The 21,591-nt window shown below is 39.1% G+C and overlaps 1 pseudogene; it reads left to right on the top strand.

Annotated features, from left to right (window-relative positions):
* The first annotated feature begins 1,027 nt into the window (after positions 1-1,027).
* On the top strand, positions 1,028-2,225 carry LOC118009004 (annotated as a pseudogene).
* Positions 2,226-21,591: the final 19,366 nt, after the last annotated feature.

Raw genomic sequence — 21,591 nt, 5'->3', positions numbered from 1 at the left:
TAGAAACATCCTGGCTTTTTTCTGTTCTTTGCCTTTTTTGGGGGGGAGGGAGAGAGAGAGAGGGCAGGGGAAGGGGCAGAAAGAGAGGGAGAGAGAGAATCTGAAGCAGGCTCCACGCCCAGCACGAGCCCAATGCAGGGCTTGATATCACAACCCTGAGCCCAAATCAAGTCAGATGTTTAACCGACTAAGCCATCCAGGCACCCCAGTCTGTACTTTCTAATTGATTAAGTTTTTCTTTTCAGCTTATCTCTGAACTCAGGCAAAGACTCTTGGGGCAAAGCATTCTGTGATATGAACCGAAACTACTTCCTCGAGCAATAATGACTAATACGAGCCAGCAAGATCCCATGTGATGGACCCCAAAACAACCATCAACCTGACCTTATTGCCCATCTGCACATACCCACTGACCTTTGTCCCACATTTCCCTTCTATAAACCAAGAAGTGTTTTTAGCACTTTGGAGACAGTCTTTGAGATGTTATTCCGCTGTCTTCTGGTGTTGACCTCACTGAAATAAACTCCTTTCTTGTCTCACCATCACTTGCCTCTCTGCCTTTGGGTATTGTCAGTGGCGAGTGGCTGAACCTGGTCTGTTTGGGATCCCTAGAGCCAGGTGCTCCTGCACCCCTGTGCCCTCGTTACCTTGCAGCCCTGAAGCAGGCCCCCACAACCTGCGAATGAACAGATGTGTATGAGTTCTAAAAAAATTTTGTTTACATAAAATAAGAGACTGGCTTGGGAGCTGAAGTTTGTTGAACGCTACTTTGGACAAACAGGTTTATTTATTATACCCTAATGCAGTCTTCTTTTACTTCTTCATTCGTATTTATTGTTTTCTATTTAACAATTATTTGCTTATGTCAATATGTGAAGCTATTTTCTTCTGTTGTCTTATTCCTTGTTTCATTTTATTTTTACATTTCACATTTAGAGAGACTATCCATGAAGAATAAATATTTTTCTTTTGTATGGAGGTCAGTATTCATTTTTATCTATATATCCATATTTCTTTGCAACATTTATTTAAGAGTTCATCTTTTCCCCAGCTTTGTTACAAATCAGATCGCTTTATGTTTGTGAATTTTTTGAGCCCTCTGGCCTGTTCCATTTTTCTATTTCTCTATTCTCTTTCCAACCCAGAATGTTTATTTAATAATAGAGCTTAAAAGTAAATCTTTATATAAGCTAGTTAATTCCTGCAACTTTGTTCTCCACGATTATCTTGGCTATATTTACCCTATGAAGTTCCCTATTGCTAAGTAACAAAATAAGACACAAACTTTGTGTCTTAAAATGACGAAATTTATTGTTCTTTTCCATTTTGCAAGATGGCGTGTGAAAAGGCTGAGAAGCCAGATACTAAAGAGAAGAAACCTGAAGTCAAGAAGGCTGATGCTGGTGGCAGGATGAAGAAGGGTAACTTTAAGGCTAAAACACCAAAGAAAGGGAAGCCCCACTGCAGCCAAAACCCTGTCCTAGCTGGAGGAATTGGAATATATTTCCCATCAGCTATGTATTCCAGAAAGGCCGTGTACAATAGGAAGTATTCAGCAGCTAAATCCAGAGTTGAAAAGAAAAAGAAGGTTCTTGCTACCGTCACAAAACCAGTTGGTGGTGACAAGAATGGTGGAACCTGAGTGGTTAAACGTCACAAAATGTCTAGGTATTATCCTACTGAAGATGTGGCTTGAAAGCTGTTGAGCCACGGCAAAAAACAACAACAACAAAAACCTTTCAGTCAGCATGTGAGAAAACTGCAAGCTAGTGTCACCCTTGGCCCCATTGTGATCATCCTCACTGGGCTCCACAGAGGCCAGAGGGTGGTTTTCCTGAAGCATTTGAGCAGTGGCTTGCTACTTGTGACTGGACCTCCAGCCCTCAGTCGAGTTCCTCTACGTAGAACACACCAGAAATCTGTCATTGCCACCTGCACCAAAATTGCTATCAGCAATGTGAAAATTCCCAAGCATCTCACTGATGCTTACTTCAAGAAGAAGCTGTGTAAACCCAGACACTGGGAAGGTCTTTGACAGGGAGAAAGAGAAATGTGAGATTATAGAGCAGAGCAAGGTTGATCAGAAAGCTGTGGACTCGCAAATTCTGCCAAAACTCAAAGCTGTTCCTCAGCTTCAGGGCTACCTCTGCTCTGCGTTTTCTCCCACAAATGGAGTTTACCCTCACAAACTGGTGTTCTACATTTCTTACAAAGAACCTCATTAAATAACTGATCTATTAAAACAATAACGACAACAACAACAACAAAATTTATTATCCTCCAGGTCTGTGGGTCTGAAGTCAAGGATGGCATTTTTGGGCTCTTTGTTCAGAGTCTCTCAAGGCTGAAATCAAGGTGAATTCCTGTCATCTGGAGCCTGAGGTCCTCTTTGAAGCTCATTTGTGTTGTTGGCTGAATTAAGGCCATTCAGTCCTTAGTTATAGGACTAAGGGCCCCATTTGCCTGTTGGCTATTGGCAAGGAGTTGTTCTTAGCTCCTTGTGGTCACTTTCTGTTGCTTATGCATTTCCCTCTTCATCTTTTTTTTTCCTTTCACTTTATCATTTATAAAGCCATACAATTGGTTGCAAAGAAAGGAAGCAGCTGTACAGGAGTGGGCCAGCATCGGTGGACATAAATGTATTGTACATAAATGTACAATACATTTATGTCCAGGATAAGTAGCACAGGTCAGGATTTATATAAGGTGGCACTTCATCTTTAGAGCCAGTAACAGTGTACTGAGTTTTCTGAGTTTCAAAACTTTCTGACTTCCTTTTCTGTCACCAGTGGGAGAAAGCTTTCCTTTTTAAGAGCTCATGTGATTAAACCAGGCCCACCCAGATAATCTCCTTATGTTAAGGTTAACTATGCCATATAAACTTAATCATGAGTGTAATGACATCATATTTACAGGGTTCAGAGACTAGTGCAAGTCATCTTTGGGGAATTACTTTAGAAATTCTGCCTACTGCAGTCTACCCTCTGGCTTCCAAAGATTCGGTCTGTCCCCAATGCAAAATACATTCACCTCCTCCTATGGTTCTGTCATTCTATTTTCAGTATCAACTGAAAGTTCAAAATCACATCTAAATGTTGTCAGCTCAAAGATTCCAGATCTCATCATCTAAATCATCTGAATGAGGTGGTTGAAAACCCTGAGCACAATTCCTCTACATCTGTGAGTCTGTGCAATTAAAGGGGTAATTTATTTCCTCCCAACATACAGCAGTTGGACAGACATACGATGATAGCTAAAACATTCCTGTTTAAAAAGGGAGAAAATAGAAGATAAAAAGGAGTCGTTAGTCAGAAAAAAATTTGAAATCCATTAGGTTTCTAGGCATGTGGACAATCCTCCCTGGTACTCACTGTGGTTCTGCTGAGTCAAACTTTCTTTTTTATGAAAGGCAGACCGCATGTGATGTGCCTAGCTGTTCAGTTTCATCAGCCTGCTTCCTGGTCTATAGAAATTGGGTTGCCTTTCATTTTTACTCTCTCTTTCTCTTTCTGTCTAAGCTGGAAATGTTTCTGCTAACATAAATCTCTTACAAACTGTGTAGGCCTTGTGTGGATGTCATGATGACCCACTTCACTAGTAGAAAGATACATCCACAAATCTTTCCAATCCCTTCTCTATCTTTGGCTAGGCTGGGATGTCTAAAGGTCAAGGCTCTTAAACTTCCTTTGATGAGCAGCTGAGATCTATGCGGACACCTTTACTATTTTAGGAGGATTTTTGTGTGACTGAATACTCTGGCCTTTTGATCTTTGAGGTTCCAGCAAGAGGAGTCGTGTAGGCACACAGCTTTTTCTCTACGCCCACTTTGTGAGCAATCTGTTAACTTGAGGATCTTTGCTGTCTGGATAGGCAAGAGTTTTCCAAATCCTCTACTCCTGGTTCCTTTTTCTTTAACAATTCTTCCCTCATTTTCCCTCTCCTCTCGCATTTTACTATAAGCAACAAGGAGAAACCAGGCTGTGCCTTTAATACTTTTCTTGAAAATCTCCTTGGCTAAGTATCCAACTTCATCATCTACAAATTCTGCTTTCTGCATAACTGAAGGAGACAACTCCACAAACTTTCTGCCAGTACATGAGAAGGATTTTCTTCTTCCAGTTTCCAATAACATGTTCCTCACTTTTTTCTAAGTCCTCACCAGCTGCCTCTTTTGCATGACCATTTCTACAACAGTCTATTTTTTTTAAAGATTTTATTTATTTATTTGACAGAGAGAGAGAGAGAGCACAAGCAGGCAAAGTGGTAGACAGAGGGAGAGGGAGAAGCAGGCTCCCTGCTGATGTGGGGCTCGATCCCAGGACCCTGGGATCATGACCTGAGCCGAAGGCAGACGCTTAACCGACTGAGCCAACCAGGTGCCCCTACAACAGTCTCTTTAAGGCAATTTAGATTTTTCTATCCTGTTCCTCAAAATGTTCCCAGCCTCCAACCCCTGCCCAATTCCCAAAGTAACAGTTTTAGGCATTTGCTATGGCAGCATCTTCCTTCTAGGTACCAAACTCTGTGTTTATTTTCTCTTGCTGCATAAGAAATTACCACAGATTTAGTGGCTTATATGATACCTTTTATCATATCATAGTTTTTTAGGTCAGAAGTCTGGCATATTGCAATTGAATTCTCTGTTCAGGGTCTCACAAAGCCAAAATCAAGGTGTCAGTTGGGTTGGGCTCTCTCCTGGAAGCTGTTGGGAAGAATCCTCTCCCAAGCTCAGTCACATTGTTAGAAGAATCCTGTTCCTTGTGTCTGTGGTTGAAGGTTTTTGTTTCCTTGCTGGTTGTCAGCTGCAGGCCGCTGGGTCCTCTGAGAGGCTATTCACATTCTTTCTCGCATGGTTCCTTCCACCTTCAAACCAGCAAAGGCTTGTAGAATACTTCTAACACTTTCTCTCTCTTAACTTCCTGCTCTGACATCACCTAGAGAAAGCTCTCTTTTAAAGGCTCATACAATTAGATCAGATCCACCTGGATAATCTCCCCGTCTTAACATGGACTGTATTATATAATTTAAAATAAGTGCAGGTTTGATAGCTCATCAAATTCATAGCTTCTGACGATTAGGGTAGTACATCTTTGGAGGCCATTTTAGAAATTCACCCTACCACAACCTTGAAATCGTAGAAGCTACTAGCCAGTTTCCAAAAACAAACTGCCCACATTTTGACTGGAATTTCCTCAAATCTATAAATCAACTTGGAAAGAATTAGCATTTTACAATATTGTATCTTTTAGGCTGTTTATATGGTTTATCTCTTCCATTTATTTGTAGTAATTTCTATTTGGAAGTCTTGAACATCTTCCCTTACATGACTTTTTGAGTATTTGATTTTATTAATGGTATTATAAAGAGTATCATGTAAGCAATTCTAGTTTTTTGTTGTTAGCATATATAAATACAATTGATTTTTGTATGTTGTCCTTGTGTCCAGTACAATGATATATTTGTTTTTTGATTCTGATGACTTAATAGCAGATTTTTGGCTATGTTTTATAAATTCTATGATGTCATCTGTGAGTAATAATTTTACCAAATTTTCTGCGTCATTTGAGATAATCATATGGTTTTCCTCCTTTGCTCTGTTAATTAGATGCCCAACACTGGTGATTTTCTAGTATTAATCCTATCTTGTATTCCTAAAATAAATTTGATTTGATTGCATTGTGTTATTTTCATTTATTTATAATTGGATTTAAGTTGGCAATACATTATTTAGGATTTTTGCACTTATGACCATGATAATGATTGTCTTGCAATTTATGCTAGTATCCTTTCAGGCTTTGGCTTTTGGTTATCAAGGATATACTGTTTTCATATATTCCCAGCCATAACTGAATTTCCCAGTCCTACTCAGGGTAGATTAACTCTGATGAGGCTGATTTATGTGGTTTTCTAATATATACATCTGTTCCCTAAACTTCATTTGAAATTATTATATACTTAGGACTTGATGCAGTACAGACTTTCTCTTGCACAGACCTGTTTGGAGCTTCCTAGATAGTTAGGAATTACTCTTGCCTCAAAAGTTGTTTCTTTTAGTGAAGTCTTTAATCCTTTCTATACTCTTTTGCTCAGGATCAACAGTGATGACAGAGAAAAAAATACCAGAATATCGTATGGCACCTAAGACAGTTTTTGGAAAAAGGTTGGCAGGGTACAGAGTAAACACTCTGGATCCTTCAGCAAATAAGAAGATAAACACTAATAGGGTGTGTGTGAGGGTGGAAGGAGTTCTGGGAAGAATACTTCTGAAGCTTTCCAGAGTGAGCAGATGGATATTGGCAAGGAGTCAGAGAGAGTCTGAGTATAATTGTCTTCAAGCTTCCAAGAAAGAAGTTTTAGAATTCTAAAAATACTATGCTAACTGCAAAAATTGTATAAATAAAACAGTGTTAGCAGAGTTTGAAGTGAGTAAGGGATAATGAGATATATGGATAAATTGAATATGAAAAAATATTCAAAGAGACATGGACAGTAAAAATAGAAAGGCTTTCAAATTTAGAAAAAGGGAAAGGGAAAAATGATAAAGGAGAAAGATATAGTGCCATATTCCCAGAAAGAAAGAGCAAAGATAAAAAGGGATAACACTCAGAAATACCACTCCTTTAATTATTTAGCTTTGTGGAGGAATTACTGTTAATTTGTTTTGTGTTTCCAGGCTTGGAATGGCCACTCAAAATTAGTGCTTTGTATGTATAAATTAATTTGAAGAAAGCAGTGTCTTCATATTTTCCTATTCATTGATATGGTTAACCCTTCATAGTTTATTTTTCATAGTTACTGCATAGATGTTTTGAACATCTTTTAAAAGATGTATTACTAATTACTTGGTTATATCACTGTTATAAATTGTATCATTAAAAATTCTAATTGTTTTTTGCTGGTATATATAAATATAAGTGATTTTTGTATAGTTACCTTATATCTTGGAAATGGTTACAGTTTATTTTTAATTCTGAATGTTTTTCTGTAGATTCTTTTAGATGGTCTATGAACAGAATTATTCCACTTATAAATAATTAACTACAGTTTCATATTTTCTTTCTATTCCTTTTCCCTTCATTTCATTTCTTGCCTGATTGTCCTGGTTGAATCTTTAACACAATGATAGATGACATCCATCTTCATCTCTGGAGAATGCCTTTAATATTTCAACCTTAGTATGATGCTTGCTATTGATTAAGGCAATTCTATTTATATTTTTCTAGAAATTAAAAAATAATAAATGCATATTGAATTTTATCAAATGTTTTTTATGCATTAATTGAGATAATCATGATTTTCTTCCTTTGTTCTATTCTAACTTTGGTAGACAGAAAGAGATCCGTATCCTAATTGCTTCAACCTGCATATATGTTAGATTATATGGAAAGTGAGATTAGGGTGGCAGATGGAATTAAAATTACTAATCAGATGAATATAAAGTAGGGAGATTATCCTGAATTATTTGGCTAGGCCTGATATAATCAACAAGGTCCTTTAAATGTGAAAGAAGGCAGAAAAGTCAATGTGAGTGATGTAGAATGAGAAAGACTCAAACAGCCATCACTAGCTTTGAGAATGGAAAAAGGCCACACCAAAAAATGTGAGCAGACTCTAGAAATTGATTTTCCTCTTTCAGAAAGAATGCAACCCTGTCCATATCTTTTTTTTAAATTTTATTATGTTATGTTAGTCACCATACAATACATCATTGGTTTTTGATGTGGTGATCCACGATTGTTTTTGTATTAACACCCAGTGTTTTCGTATAACACCCAGTGCTCCATGCAGTACGTGCCTTCCTTAATACCCATCACCAGGCTAACCAATCCCTCCTCCCCCCTCCCCTCTAAAACCCTGTTTGTTTCTCAGAGTCCATAGTCTCTCATGGTTCATCTCTCCCTCCAATCCCCCCCCCCCATTTTTCCCTTCCTTCTCCTAATGTCCTCCATGTTATTCCTTATGTTCCACAAGCAAGCTGGTACAGCCACTTTGGAAAACAGTGTGAAGGTTCCTCAAAAATTTAAAAATAGAGCTACCCTATGACCCAGCAATTGCACTACTGGGTATTTACCCCAAAGACACAGATGTAGTGAAAAGAAGGGCCATATGCAACCCTGTCCATATCTTGATAATAGTTTCCAGAGACCCATTTTGGACTTCTGATATCCCGAACTATAAGATAATAAATTTGTGTTGTTATAAGTCACTGTTTAAAGTAATTCATTATGAAGAAATTGGAAACTAATATACTGACATTGATTGATTTTCAAATATTAATCATCTTGTATTCCCAGAATAAACTGAATTTGGTGATGTCTAATGCTTTGTATTTATTATTGGATTTACTTTGGTAATTTATTGTTTATAACTTTTGCCTTTATCATCATGATAATGATGATTCTGTAATTTTTCTTTCTCATAATATCTTTTTCAGGCTTTGGCATCAAGGATATACTGGCATCATAAAATTAGATTAAAGATATTTCATAGGTTTTTCAACATTTGGGAAGAATTTGGATAAGATTGGTATTTTCTTCTCTAAATTTTAGGTAGAAAGTCCTGGTGAAGCCACCTGGGGCTGCAGTTTACTTATTGGGAAGATTATGAATTCAGTTTATTGAATAGATATATGACAATTTAAATTCATTGTTTCTTCTAGACAGACCTTTCTCTGGCTCCCGGAGTGGTCTTTCAGCAACAATGCCTTTATGATTCCCAGAGAACTTCTACTTTAACAGGAAGGATTTGTGACACACATCATGAAATCTTTAGAGAGCCTATGGATCTAGCTGAAAGGTACCATGAGATACTGGATTTCTGAGATCTTAGCAAAGCGTCCTTTTTAATCTCATCTCTATTTATATTTTATGATGTGCAGCTAGAAGAAATACTGATGACACTTTTGACATTTTGCCTGAAAATCTCCTTAGCTAGATTGAACACTTCCTTAGGTACATTTCTATATTCTGCGTTACTTCAGGCAAGGGATTTCCCAATTTTTATGCCACTATATAGCAAAATTTCCCTGAGCTCCAGGTTTTTTTTTTTTAATTACTGAGAAACCTTTATTGAAAAGTATTTAATACAAATAAAGGTATAATAATTACTAAGCATCATTGGAAGACACAATTCAGAAGAGAATCTTGTTTGAGCACCAAAAAAAAAAAAATACAATTATATTCCACATAACTTTAGGAAAAAGCAAAATAGTGCAAATAAAGCTACCCACATTACCTACATTGTCATCATAACACATCTGTACTGTAACTGAGCAAGCCAGTTTAATTTATGGAACTAATCTGACAATACTTTTAAAGTTTGTCTGGTGATATGTAATTATTAAAGAATTGAATTCATTTATGAAAGCAAATACTAAGAAATACCATAGGTCACTAATCATCTGCTAAGAATATGAGGTTTTGAAAAAATGCCATTGAAGGTCCAATTCCTTTTTTTATGAACAAGTCACTGATTTCTCAGTCAGCTTTTCAGGTGGAATTTCTAGAGTCTGAGATATTGTGATGGATAGGAAAGATGTATGTTACAAATTACCACATTTCTCTGGAAGAAACTGATTGTCAGATGAAAGTCTATTGATGAGTTTAAGCAGGTAAAAAATATTTAGTACTTATTTTGTGTTTTTGTATTGTGTTAAATATTGTCACAGATTCAGAAGCAGCAAAAAGCATGGCTACAAACTTTTAAAAGCTAGTAGTAATAATTAAAAAGTATTAGACACTAAACTCTAAGGTACTGTTTCTTCATGGAAAGAGTTCTAAGTAAGGGGACATTGGTGAGGTCAGAAAAATAAGGAGAGGCTTCATGAGAGGAATGGAGTATGGATTTCAGTTTGAAAGGTGGGGAGGTAAGAAGACAGACAGAGAACAAAGTGTGCTCTAGCTTTTAATAACATTTTCCTCAGTTTCCTTTAAGCCCTCACCAACAAGCTTCAGTCTTGTCGGGTGTTGGCTAATTATTGCCTTTATCTCTTACTTCTTATTCCCTGTACCTTTTCTAAAAGACAATGACATATGTTTTAGGTTTTTGTTATCACAGCATCCCATTTCTGGTACCAAAATCCATATTTGATCATTTACTTCTGCATAACAAAATACTAAGATTTTATACAATAACCACTTTTGTATGCTTAGAGAATCTGCAAGTGAGGTATTTGGCTAAGGCACAAAAGAGATGTCCTCTCTCTTTCTCACTCTGTCTGGGGCTGAAATCATTTGGAGGCTCTTTCAGAAATATTTCTTTTACTTGGTCTGGGATGACATTAAGATTCAGTTTAGTTAAGACTGTGGACCAGAATGCTTATACATGAACATTTTTTGCAGCTAGGACTCCTCAGTATGATGGCCTCAAGGTAGTTAACACAGTGCAGATGGTTTATCTCCTTAGCCAGATCCAAAAATTCATTAGGTATATTTATTTACCACTAATTACTTTAGTGTATATTTCTACTAAAAATTTTCTTACAAAACCAGAATATAGTTTTTCATTTTAGTAACTTCAACATTGACAATACTTTTATCTCCTCTAAAAAATGTACCCAGTATCAGTCAGTGTTTGACCCAAGAAAGATCCCTTTTAAAATTTTATTAGTCTAGTACATGATCATATATTTCATTTAATTACTTGGGGTCTTAGTCTTCTTTATTTTGGAACATTGTTTCTGACTTAAAAACATCTTTTATGACATTGATAAGTTTAAGAATACCTTTCCCTTCCCATTTTTGAAAATAGTAAGAATTTCCTCATTTGGGTTTTTAAAAATTTTTCCTCATAATTAGATTCAGGTTACACTTTCCCCACTTGAGTACTACATAGGGGATATTGTGTCCTATGCAGGATAAATGATTAATTCTTAAGAGGCCAATTCATGTGGATTTCCAAAGCCTATTGTGTACACTTACAACGAAATTATTGTAGACTCAAGGCTTGATGCAGTACAAACTTCCTGTTAAAAGATGTGTTCTTGAGGTTTTGGTATGAATTACTATCACCCCAGAATCTATTCTCATGAAAGGGCTGTAAGTCTTTTTTTGGACAATGGTGCAAAATGGATGAATAGTAATGGCAGATAAAAATCACACAATGTCCAAGAAACTTGAGCAGGTTTTTCCACAAATATGTGCCAGTGTGCAAAATCAAGCAAGTGTGATGATCCAAGAAGGTAAATGTCAGGGTAGAGGGTGGTGAGCAGGAAGAAGGAGGCTTGATTGAATTTCAAGTTCCGCTTGGCACCATATTCAGATGATACCGCTCTAAGGAAGAAAACTGTGGAACTATGAGTGTTGTCAGATGTCTAGGAGGGTAATGGATGATCAAAGATCGATGGAATAAGTGTGAGGGTTGAGGGAAGTAAGGAGGAGGAAAAGGTAGGTTCCTTTAAGTGTTCCAGGATGCACTTGACACTGTATTCAGAAAGGTGTTTTGCCAGGATGTCAGTGAGGACATTCTAAAAGTGTCATTGTTTTCAGATTTCCAGGAAGGAGATTTTGGATGCCTGAGAATGATGCACAGTCGGCAACATTTAAGTAAAACAAAGGCAATTTGTTAGCAAAGATTGGATGTGGTCAAGGGATGATGGGAGCTATCAATTATATGAGTGTGACAAAGACATTCGGACTAGAGACAAGTGTAGAGAGAAACAGGAAGATCTTCAGAAAATGAAAAGAATGCAAAATACAATAAAGGAAGAAGTAACAATGCAGTATTTCTCGAAAGACAGAGACAAAAATAAAGCAATAAATTTAGAAACTATCACTCTTCTGAATGTTTAGCTTCACAGGAGAGCATTTTATGGTTTGCTCTGGGTTTTCTAGCAGGGAGCAGCCATTCACACTTAGTGGGAAGACGATGGGCAATGGTAGAAACTGATATAAACTGTGAATGGGATGAGCTTGGATTGGGAAATGAAGAGGAACTGGGGGGATATTTAGAAGTTCCTTTTGTTGATTATAAAAAGCCAATGGTGGGGAGAATTTGCGCTTAGGAGACATCTTTCTGACAGCAAAATAATTAACAAGGATACATGGAAGTTCTGGAAAGACCTTCCCTGGGTTTTCATTACAGGAAGTACTGTGAGGAGTTAAGGTACACTGAGTAATGGATATGCTTCACTGTGTGTGTGGAAGTCGTATCTTCCTCTGTGGGTGTATGTTGCTTTTTGTGCAACTCTCTGTATATCCAGATTTCTTTCATTATAGATTTGAGACAATTAAGTACCTTTGTAGCTAAATAGCATTGGAACTCACTCTCTCTTAATTTTGTTTATGGGATTCCTGCCTGCCTAAATCTTCTTCCTCTATTTTATATCATAACTCACAGGCATAGCCTGAGACTCTGCTTTCCAAGATGTCATACACATCCACTTGTCCTTACTTCTCATAGTATACTCCCTCCCTGATCCTTTAAGAAAAGTTCTCTCTCTTTGTTTGATGCTTTTATATGAATTTCTATTGTATTCATTTATGCGTTCATAACTCATTTCTCAGGAGCTTACTAAGTGCTTGGTACTCTTCTAAGTCCTATGGAGTAGAGTTGAACAAACTGAACTTTTGTTCCCTTAGATCTTATTTATTGAGGAGAGGCAGAAAACCAAACAAAGTGCAAGACACAAAGAGCCAAGAAAACATCAAATAACGATAAATATTATAATGGGAATAGAATCAAGTTACGTGATGGTGGCTGAGGGGTACTTCAGTTTGGAAGCCATCAGAGACTCTCCTGGAGAGGCGATGTTGAGGTTGAGATTGAATGGCAATAACGTATGACAGCAGTCACAGGTACTGAACAGAGTAGAAACAGGCTGCGTCTGTACCTGGCACTTGGTGCACTTTCAGATTTCTAACGCTGGAGAGTCACTGTGCACTGTGTGTGCCTCAGTTCCTTGAAGGCAGAGTGGGACAAGATGTTCTCTTTGGTGCTAACTCCCAATCCTACTGGGTCTCCTATTGCCATAGGACTTCTTTTTAGCCTTCGTCAATGTCTGTGCCTTGTTAACTCTTGTTTTATTGAGACTCAGTTGTGTGTCCTTGCCCATGGCAGCCCAGGATGGCTGCAGAGGCTTCCACCTTCTGAGTGGTGTACGGTGGGGGAGAGGGGTCTGATTGTGGACTGAGTCCTTGATGCTTCCCCCTAGGGTCTGTCTTCAGGTGAAGCTGCTTTTCTGGTTTCGTCTCAGAGCCTGTCTTCCTTTCAAACATGCTCCAAGTAGAGTATGCAGTGGGGACCAGGACCAACCCCCTGATCATCGGAAAAATTAGGGATTAGAGAGCTGTGATCTCTGTGTGCAGGAGTATTCATGTGTTGGTGATTTAAGAAGATCCCATTACATGTTTCTCAAGTTGTTTAATATAAAAAGTATAATAAATATGAAAGCAATCTTTGAATAAAACATCTAAAAAAGAATATTGTGAATAAAATAAATATATATGTTAGATTGGAAACCTTGTGGTTTTAGGAAAGATGAAAATGATAATATTACTCATCTGGTATAAGTCCTTAAATGATAAGAACGGAAGACAGAGAGATAACAGATGTTATTGGGCAAAACCTGAGAACGAAAATTCAGATGGAGAACAAATAGATCAGCATGCTCAAGTGTGCTATAATCAGGAAATGCAAATAAGCATGACAAATACTGCTTCTGACATATCAGATACACAGAGTTAAATCAGGATAGCAGTTTGTGCTGCCAGAGAGGGTAGGAAAAACATGCCCCTACATTCTATCAATATTAATTTTTAAGGTCCCCTGGGAAAAGAATTTCCTTTTTTTTTTAAAAAAGATTTTATTTATTTATTTGAGAGAGAGAATGAGAGACAGCACAAGAGGGAAGAGGGTCAGAGGGAGAAGCAGACCCCCCCGCTGAGCAGGGAGCCCGATGCGGGACTCGATCCCGGGACTCCAGGATCATGACCTGAGCCGAAGGCAGTCGCTTAACCAACTGAGCCACCCAGGCGCCCTGGGAAAAGAATTTCAATATATCTATTCAATTTAAATGACACATATGATTTTATCAAAAACCCTCTGGAGACCTATAGCAACTTTTGTATGTAAAGGTACAGTCCAAAGGATATGAATGGCTTCATGATGGGTAGTAGCAAAACACTAGAAATGACCTGGATTCCCATCAGCAGGGAGAGTAAGTGATGACATAGCAAAGCCAGTGAGAAGAATGCTGTAGATGTGCAGTGGCTGACTGGATTTCTAGGGAGTAGAGTTGGTTGTACAACAAAGAGAGAATGGTCTGGAATATAATGCCATTTTTGCAAACCATTTTGTAAGACACAAGTACATATAGACGTACGTTTGTAAAGACACACATTTGCATATGAAATGAGCACGTGGACAAACTCATTTAACATGTGCTTTTTGGTGGTGGGAACAGTGATAGTATGGAATGCTAGGCAAGGAGAAGCATGTGTTCACGTATGCATATAAAGCTTTAGGAGATGGGTCATTAACAAAGTAACAATGGCAGTTATCACATTGTGTTGGAAGATCTGATGACCTTTTACTTTCACTTCTTACACATACTTCTATTTTAATTTTTACCATGAAAATTACAAAAATATTGTTTTGGGAAAGGGCAGTAGTTAAAAGTTTTGGGGATGCATTAAGGATTTGACTTTCTTTGGACACATATATATCTTCTTATTTTCTTAGTAAGAATGAATATCCTGAGGCACAAGTAAATTGACGACCTCGGCTGATATATATATATATATGTACATATATATATGTATATACATATATATACATGTACTTGTAAGTCTGTTATCAAATAAAGTAAAAAAAATTAGATAGATGCCACATAAATGTATGAAACTAAAGGTGTGGAAATGATCTCAGTCTAATTTTGATACAGCATTCCCAATATTTATATAATGCCATTTTTTTTTAGTGAAAAATTTGTTGGTATTTGTGAGCATATTTTTCAGTATTTACATATATTATCACTCCAGTTTAGATGCCTCTTAAAATGATAAAGCTAAAAAATACTATCTGAAGCAACACAATGTCAATGAAATTCCCATCATGTCAGAAAAACAGTCTCTGAGAAGTCTTCGTCCACATTTATTGTGGAAGCTGGTCAGATGACAGATGAACGTCCAGCTGTGCTGGTGGAACCCTTGGTGGGGGACTTGGGGTCCTGCTACTGCACCTGGGAATCTGAGGCTCAGAGTTATTTGGATTTTTATGTGTCCTGTTATGTCAGTGGTCAATTTACTGCTCTTGAATTCCAAATGCGCCCTTCAGCACATGCTCTGCCACAGTGCAGAGGACTCATTCATTAAGCATGTGCCCTTTACAGTGATGGTGATGTTCACTTTCTCCTTAGAGGCCACTGGAGAGAGATTGCAGGAGGAAGGGGCTTCCCTGTGGTTTGTAGCTGCAGCATGGTGGTCAGCAATGTTGGTGTGGGACTGTGTGGATGAATCCTGCCCCAGCCACATGGCCAGCATTTGCAGTCCTGGGGGCACTGGCAGCCTGGGTCTGGATGGGCAATAATCTCTCCACAACCCTCTTGACATGGGACCTGGCGTCCCAAAGGCCCTTTTCTGCACCAGTCCCAATTCACTCAGCAGGCCCTGCTAGTGGCCTGAGGGTTCCCACTGAGCCGCATCTCTCTCTGGAGGCCCCATGTGGCCCACCTATACCCTGAGCCCCTACCTTCTCTGCACATTTAGGCCATGGGTTGCTGATTGTCTCCTGCCCCCTGCACTCCGAGGGGCAGAGTGGATGGTTGTTCCCTGCTGGCCCAGCAACTACAGACCAGCTTCAGTGTGGAAAAATCAGGGAACATCTCTGCTATGCAGTGGGTGGAACTCCACCTTGTTGACTGAGGTCTGACCACCAGTTTCAGGGAGAAGGCCCCATTCCACCATTGTCCTTCCCTGAATATTCTCCCTCAGCACTGGGGCTCCACATGGGGGTTCCTTGGAGTTACCCATGTATCAGAATTCAGTATTCTTTATATTAAAGTTCCCCTGTTTCAGCCACCGTGTTGTTTCTAAGGCCTGAGTGGACCCTAAATGATGCACATTTGTAGTCTTTCTTCAGCAAACCAGTCATCCCCTTCACTCCATCTGGTGGGTCTTTGTGCCCTGTGCTGGCAGCGTGGTGGAAGGCATACAGCGGGGGCTCAATACCGAACCATGTGCTAGGTCAGACTTCAGTTTGTGTCCAGTTCTGTTGAGAGCCCTTGAGTGGCAGGGCTGGGCTGCTGGGGTTTATTCATACTGGGTATAACCCTAGAGCCCCTTTACTTTCTGGCTACTTTCTTTTTCACTTTCTTTGAACTTTTCTGTTTCTTTTCCTTCAGAATATGTTTTGTTTTGATTTTTTTTAAATGTTAACTTTCCACCATGGTTTGAAGTTATGTGCCTCATGGCAGAAGTGAGGTTACCTAGGACCAGGACATCCCCTTGCCTCAGAGGGCAGAGCGGCTTCTCAGGGACTCCTGCAGCCTTTCTCCATCTACTCGATGAGGATCACCCCACATGTGTTGGCAAGCAGAGTGGCTTTTGTGTCTCAGAGACTCACACAAAGGAAGGAAGTGATCTTTGGGGGTTTTCCTTCACTCCTCATTGTAAGTTTGTACATTTAAACATCTGTCCTGCCTCTCCACACTCTATCCCAGGTAACAACAGTTTTAATGTCTGTTTTCATGAGTTTGGCTTTTTTATCCCACATATAAGTGATACCTTGCAACAGTTGTGTTTCTCTGTCTGATTTATCTCACTTAGCATAATGTGCTCAAGGTCCATCCTTGTAAGGAATGGCAGCTCTCCTTCTTCCTCATGGCTAAATTAATATATTATGTATATGTACACATATGACATCTTCTTTATCCATTTACCCACTGATGGGCATGTAGTTGTTTCCATCATTTTGGCTATTTTGAATAATGCTGAAATAAACATGGGAGGGCAGATTTCTCTTCAACATTGTGTTTTCGTTTTCTTTGGATATATACTCAGAAGAGGGATTGCTGGAACACATGATAGATCAATTTATCGTTTTTTGTGGAATATTCATATTTACATTCCAGTCAACAGTGTACTGTGGTTCTATTTTCTCCACAAGCTTGCCCACACTTGTTATCCCTTGCCTTGTTGCTGACAGCCATTCTCATTGATGTGAGGTGCAGGTTTGAATAAACCCCCAAGTCTGGGTATTGGGCTCCTCCAGCTTGTCAGCAGAGCTGGTAATCATGGTGCCACTCTACCCTACAAGGTGAGAGGAAGCCTGGAAGCAAAATTGTTTTCTGGAAAATGTTCAAATATGCAAAACTCTTGACTTAAAGCCCATGTCAGAATCAAGGGACTAAAGTGATCTTTCCAAAGGCCTCTGGCTGTGCTGTTGACTCTCTAGAGGTTTCTCTGAGTATCAACATTTCCTGACATTAACTAGCCCGGATTCTGATCTGGCAGCTCCTGATTGGTGCCCTCTGCCTTTATAATGTCAGGATGTGGACTGCTGGAGTCAGAATCCTACCTTCTCCTGAGCTCCGACGCTTTCCTCTCTGTGCTCCCTGCTAATCAATTCACCAGCATGAAGGTCTTGGTGTTGCTGGTACTGATGGCAGTTTCTACCTTTCTGGTGTCAGGCCGTAAGTAAAGCTTCTTACCTGATAAGCTCTGGAGCAAGAGTACATCATGATATAAGGTCTGTGTGGATGTGGGTTTGGAGGGACTTAGAATGCTGGCCCCTGTGTCTTTCACTCCAATACCCTGTTCCATTCCTGTTTTGACTGACCGCTCAAGATGGAGACAACTCTCCCTTTAGGCTCTGACAATTCAGTGAGGTCTTTGCTCAGTTTTAACCTTGGAATGCAACTTCAATATTAGTTCAGGACCATACCTCAGAGGTTGATTTCAGGAAAGCAAAAATGGAGATGTGTTATTTTTTGTGTGGGATTTTGTGGGTTTCATATTATCTGTGCATCTTTTTGCCCTCAACACATGTGGAAAGCCTAAGGTTCTTCAATTGTGAAAGCTTGCAATATTGTCCCTATTGTCTCTTCCATCCATCCCCCCATACTGCCGTTTAACTTACATCTATTTTTTATTTTTCTCTTTCAGAGAATATAAGTGCTCCCTCTGGTAGCTCCACTGGTAAGTCTGTGCTTACACTTCATCTCCCTCCTGTCATGACTATTTTCCATTCCAGCTTCGTGTCAAGCAGCCATGGAAGCCAGTGTATAGAGACTCCAAAGCAGAAGCCTGGGGAAGCACGTTCCTGTTTCTAATGTTCATTGTGAATGTAGAAAATATGTTGATTTCTTATGCATTATTAGAGAATATAAAGACTCTGGCACGGATATATAAAGTGTGGAGTATATACATTGTTCTCTATGAAAAATGACAAGGATATGTGGTGTGAATTTGTAGTCTGGGGATTTGGGGAGTTGTTAAGCCTTTGTGATTACTATAAATTGAAGGGCTGAATACATGGGCAGAGTGTGAAAATAGGGGTTAATATCTCAGGATGACAGAAGAGAATGTAGATGCTGAAGGTGATGTAGAAATGCGGGCATTAAGACCACATGGGAATGTAGAACGGAGACTATGGAATGTAGGGGTGAAGTAGAAGGATGGCCTTAAGCTTTCCTCTTTGTAACGATATATATGCCTATTCCTAGGCTGACTTGTGTTTTCCTTCTATGATCTGAAATCCAAGTTGTGGACCAAAGACCCTAGTATATTTTGGATTTCTCCCACAGTGTCCTGTATGTCCAATGCCATGTGTGTTTTGGTCATGCAGACATGAAGAAGATTTCTCTTTTTGTCCTTCACAGATGGGGACCTGTGTCCTTTGGTAATAAGGGCATGGACTGCAATTACTGTACTATATGTCCTACCTGCCATGTGAGGCCAATGGAAAACAATATTCTCCTTTCTGAATGAGGACAGAGGCAGCATGGTTAGAGTGTGGTTATGGAGAATGAGTTATTCACTTGAGTTAGATGCAACTCACAAATGTAGGGTCTGACTCTGGTTATCTGTCAGGAGTTCTGGTGTAAGGTGTAGAGAGTGATAATGGTCATCAATCTTGCCACATTACCTTTGAACAAGGGATGATTGATGGGGCATTTGCTCCCTTTTACCATTGCCGGAATAGTATTAATTTCTCCTGTTACATCTAATGTGGCTCTTCTAGATAATTCTGTAATAGATTGAGTCCAAGTTGAACAACAAGTGAGACAAATATAATCCTGTTTCAGGCCAGAACCCGAGGAAAGAGATTGTGCTTCATTCAAAGAAAGGAGATCCTATTGCTCTAATAGATACATGATCTTATTCTTTCTTCTCTTCTGTACAGTTTACTCCACTACTCACACTCATGCATGCTGCCGTGGAAACTAATCAGTTCAAGTTAGCCCATGGGAGGACACCAGGAAGTCCACTGGTGGTTTTCTTGTTGACTCTGAGTCTTGATCCCAACAAATAGGAACACATATGGATTTGGTATTTTGTGCTCACCCCTGGGGGAAAGTATGTCCTTGTGTCTTCTCTAGTGTCACCATCTTTGTAGGGAAATCCAAATCTTTTCAGTGCCACAAGGCAGTGCTACGAAGAATGAGGCTAAAGGAAAGTGGGTAGTCTGGCTAAAGGTATGACAGGATTATTAACATTTACAGAGATGAATTCAGAATGAGAAATGTACCTCCAAGCTTGGGTAGGACAAATTTTGGTTCCTGAAGCAGAGTCAAGTGCTTCAGCTGGATTTTCCCTCCTAACTTCAGCTGCCCATGATTCCACCACTGCTGCTGCGGAGACCACTGCTGCTTCCACTACTACTCCATTTAACCTTCTAAAGTGTAAGTCCGCACCATCTATGTGCTTACTTATTGGGGCTCCTAGATTCCTAGGTTCTCTATTGTCCCAGTAAGCTCTATTTTGGAGGCAGGAGGGAGCAGCTCTGAGAAAGCTCTGTTTTCATTATTCTCTAATAGTTTTTGGCTTTTAAAATCAAGTCAACAGATAAATCTCAGAGGAGCCTGAGGTTGTAGCTTTTTTTTTTTTTTTTTAACCAATATACCTGGATGGTTTTTAAACATTAGCATGTCAGAGGGAAATTCATCTCTAGTAGAAATGTCATTGGAAAGACCAAAGTAAGTGTCTCCTTGGGGCCAGGTAACTGTTTATATCTGGGTTTTTTTGTTTGTTTGTTTGTTTCTTTTTTTTTTTTCATCAGACTAGTTTCTGTTTCCTTGAAAGACTTCTAAACATAGACAATAGCTTTAAAATGAGGCTTCCTTGAGACAGAAACTTTTGAGCATTGTTCAGGATATTTCTGGGAATTTGGACATTCCCTGCGGATCAAGACAGTACAGTCTTCCTAGTCCTGGCTCATCTTTCTTGTTGTTCACACTCATGGAACATGGATTACAAAATTTGATGAGTGTGGACACATGCCAGGCATTTCGGTATACAATTCACATATCAGTATAATTTAAATCTCAGAGTCACTCTACTAAGTAAACTGTAAAGATGAAGAAGTGGAAACTTTCCCCTGCACATATGGGAGAGATTGGATTTGTACTGAATCAAAGTCTTGAGGAAACGTTTTCAAATGGCTTATATTCTTTCAGTGTTGGGGCCATTGCTTGGTAGATGTGTAGTGGCAGCCGATGGGGAGTGGGAAGGAGTATTTATCCCTTTTGAGAAGAAGGCTGGATTGCTTTGTGCTCTGGTGGAAGGAAAACTAATGCATATTTGCTTACTTCGTGTTCTCTCTAAACTCGAGCTTCCCTAAGCTCCTGTCTAGGGCTGCAAAAACCCTTTTTTTTTTGGTTTGTTTTGTTTTTCTTTTGGTGGGCGGTGAGGAGAGATGAACATGTAATGTTCCTTTGACTCCATGGAATTCAGTGCCATTTGACATTTGCTAGTCTCCTTGTAGATTCCCAAGGAAGAAGCCACGTTCTTCATCTTTTTTTGAAACCCTCTTGACAGTATATTTTATTCTCTTGCAGACCTCATCGACAAGATTAAGAATAAACAAGGTTTGGAAGGCAGCTATGCTCACCACTATACCACCAACGCAAGAATAAACTAGGTTTGAATAAGCAGTAAGATGAAGGTAGCCTGGGCCTTTTGCAATTGATCCTGCTGGGCTTGGCCACAATGTCTCTTCAATTGATTTAACCCTGCTACTTAACTCGTCTACTATCTCTGTCTTATCACTAATCAGTTTATCTGTTTTCAAATAAAAAAATAACATTGAAAAACATTAAGAATCATATATTTTTAAGAGGTTGGAGAGTGGTTGTGCGATGATTCAGTCAATCCCAGTGACAGATACTTTGAATTTTATCTAGTCTTTCCTGTGTGACTGTGAATTATACTTTGTACATGTGTCCCTAATTTTTAAACATACGACATACTTCTTGTGCCCATCACTAGAACCTAGATGTTTCTCTCACCTGAATGCACTAATCAGCATTTACTAGGTACCAATATCCATTTTGGATTCTACCAAACTCTACTATCAACTGGGCCATGTTTACTCTTTTATCCGCAATGACTTAGGAGGTGAGAGGCAGGAAAGCAGCTTTGCCATCTGGGGACT

This window comes from Mirounga leonina, unplaced genomic scaffold (assembly GCF_011800145.1).
Source record: "Mirounga leonina isolate KUSES-001 unplaced genomic scaffold, KU_Mleo_1.0 Mir_126, whole genome shotgun sequence".
Lineage (NCBI taxonomy): Eukaryota > Metazoa > Chordata > Mammalia > Carnivora > Phocidae > Mirounga > Mirounga leonina.
The sequence above is the reverse complement of the archived record's forward strand: the minus strand, read 5'-3'. Positions and strand labels throughout refer to the sequence as shown.